At 44.5% G+C, this 2,855-nt stretch overlaps 1 long non-coding RNA gene across 1 annotated transcript in view; it reads left to right on the forward strand.

Annotated features, from left to right (window-relative positions):
• The first annotated feature begins 2,041 nt into the window (after positions 1 to 2,041).
• Positions 2,042 to 2,855, forward strand: part of LOC103143503 (uncharacterized) — a 6,729-nt gene continuing 5,915 nt past the window's right edge. Inside the window, exon 1 of the long non-coding RNA XR_476802.2 lies at positions 2,042 to 2,279. This is a non-coding gene — a long non-coding RNA (uncharacterized LOC103143503). The remainder of the gene's footprint in view (positions 2,280 to 2,855) is intronic.

The following is a 2,855-nucleotide window of genomic DNA, read 5'->3' on the forward strand; positions in this document are numbered from 1 at the left end:
GGCCCGTCCGTCCGGTGGCCCGTCCGGCCGGCGGCCCAGCGGTCCAGGTGACTGATGGTGTCAAACCAAAGCCTCAGCTGCTGGACAAACGGCGGATTATAGAGAATACTTCTGATAGTTCCTCTTTGTTTCCCTAGACGACTGTAAAAAGACAAGCAGAACCAGAAAGTGATTCTTGTAATTAAATGTTAATTTATTCCCGGCTCACTTACTGCTTCTTGTTGTGTAACCACAGCCGCCGAGTAATTAAAAGATAACCTCATTTCCAAGGTCAATATTTTCCTACTTATACTCAAATGGAAAAAAATGATCATAACTAAGAGAAAGAGAAAGCCAAGGCTGCAGAGCTGCATGTTTTATTCATGGCTCTGTAGTCTAAAGTAAATTTGTCCTGCAGTGAACTCAGCATATGGCTTCTGATCAGTGATTTATTGATTTATTTGCTGTAAATACAAAGTTTGGATCAGAAGTTTTCATGAAGTGAAGCAGAAGCTGGAGAAAACAGATGTGATGTTTCCGTGTCGTTCATCATAACTACGGCAGGGAATTTAATCTGCATTCATCACATTCACTTTTATTTACAACTGTAAATCTGCAGGTTACACCAAAAGTTTTCATCTGGGAAAAATACTGGAGAATTTAGTGCAAAAATAAATGCTGCTTTACAACCAACTTGAGAAATTTGCATTTTTTAGTGGCTAATGTTTTTTTTAGGTGAGACGGCATGGGAGAGACTGAAATATTCAGTTATCTGATCCCTGCAGAGCAACCAGCTGTTCCTCTGACTGATGGATGTTTCTGGATCCTCCTGGATGGTTCTGGTCGGTCTGGTTCTGTTTAGATGAACTAAACTCCTGGTTTCGTTCCTGCTGCCGTTTTAGGAGCTGAACAAAAACTCCAGAAGGAGATTTAGAGATCTGAGCGAAACCAATCAGAAATCTTCTTCTCTTTCAATTTGTAGTCTGTCAGTCATGGTTTCATTTCCTGTCTGCCTGTTTACCTGCCGTTCCTTTCCCTCCAGGTCTTCCTCGCTGGTCGTGATCGTCTCTTTTATCTCAGAGAATGACAGACGAAGAAGAGGAAGAGGAGCTCAGATCGTCTCGCACATCCTTCTGTCTGTCTGGATCAGACGGAATAACAGAATATGAGCAGCAGAAAGAAACTGAACATGTGAATCTGACCTTTGACTTTAAAACCTTCATCATCATCATAATCATCATCATCACAGTGAGCTGCATGTCAGAAAAGTGAACTCTGGTTCTGTGTGAATGCATCTGAGCAACAAGCGGACCAAACCAGGAAGTGGACTACAGCGCAGGGCATTCTGGGTAAATGCAACCAAAGCTAATGTGTTAGCCTAGCGCTAGCAGCAGAAATGGCTCCTGGTCTTTAGCCAAAGACTAAAGAGAAATCCTCCAACCGCTAAAATCTGACGCTGCCATCTTGTTTCCATCTGGTTTTTGTGTCGTTTCCTTCAGTGGTTCTTGTTGCAGCGCCCCCACAGGCCAGGAGGGGAACAGGTTGGTTTGACTCAGAGCCACAGCAGCTGGAGGTGGAGCAGGTGATGGAGTTCTGGTTCTGAACTGGGAGTGTGTGAGAAATGGTTTTCTTCATTGTAGTTTTCTTAAAGATAATAATTGTGTTGTGACTGAAAACCAACCCTATCACAGTGCCGGAGATCTGGAGTCAGTTTGTTTACGCTAAAATAACTTCATCCCACAGTTCCAATTTGCATAATTATATTGTCAATGGAAAAGCAGCTTATAGCTAAATAGCAACGTTGGCCTACAGCTAAAATTGCTTATAATCAATGTTTGCCATAGGAGTGAGTTGGATTTCTGGTTCGGTAAATATTTACGTCCTTCCTGTGGATTTGAGAAGTCATAGTGATTATTACCTTTAGGTGGCAGTAATGTGCCTCTATGGATGTAAACTATTAAACATCCATAAAGAAGAAGAAGAAGTTTCAGGTTATTGATATTCATTTATCATGTGGGTCTGTGATGTAATTTGTAAACTTTGTTGACCTTTTTTTTCAGACGTCCAATAGTCATAAAACGTTTTACTGGTTTGTTTGGTTTCCTGATGTCTTTAATCCAGGAACATTATCCAGAACTGGACCCAGTTTGTGAGCAGAAGCTTGAGGAGAGCGCCGACGTGTCGGGACTCTGCGCCCGGATCAGCTGAGCTGTTTAAGGTTTTAGAACCGGTTTCTCTCTGGTTCTGGAGCGATCCGGTTCTCTAATGAGATGCTGTTTGCTGTGGGAGGAGAGCAGCAGGTGTGTTTGTTTCTTCATGTGTGACACACACACACACACACGCACACACACACACACACACACACACACACTCTCCCAGCAGCTGCTTGTTTAACTGTGTGATGGTGTGTGTGATGTAAACTGGCAGCTCTGACTCCATTTGCATACGATGTGTGTGAGTTTGAGTTCAGATCTGTCAGCTGAACCTTCCTCTGTTTCTGTGTTCGGATTGTCGAGAAGCAGCTCAGTTCTGGTTCTGGATCTGGATCTGGATCTGGATATGGTGCTGGATCTGGATCTGGATCTGGGGCTGGATCTGGACCTGGTTCTGGTGCTGGTTCTGGATCTGGTGCTGGATCTGGTTCTGGATCTGGTGCTGGTTCTGGTTCTGGATCTGGCGCTGGTTCTGGATCTGGTGCTGGATCTGGTGCTGGTTCTGGTTCTGGATCTGGTGCTGGTGCTGGATCTGGTGCTGGATCTGGTGCTGGATCTGGTGCTGGTTCTGGATCTGGTGCTGGATCTGGTGCTGGATCTGGTTCTGGATCTGGTTCTGGATCTGGTTCTGGATCTGGTGCTGGATCTGGTTCTGGATCTGGT

This window comes from Poecilia formosa, unplaced genomic scaffold (assembly GCF_000485575.1).
Source record: "Poecilia formosa unplaced genomic scaffold, Poecilia_formosa-5.1.2 Scaffold112, whole genome shotgun sequence".
NCBI lineage: Eukaryota > Metazoa > Chordata > Actinopteri > Cyprinodontiformes > Poeciliidae > Poecilia > Poecilia formosa.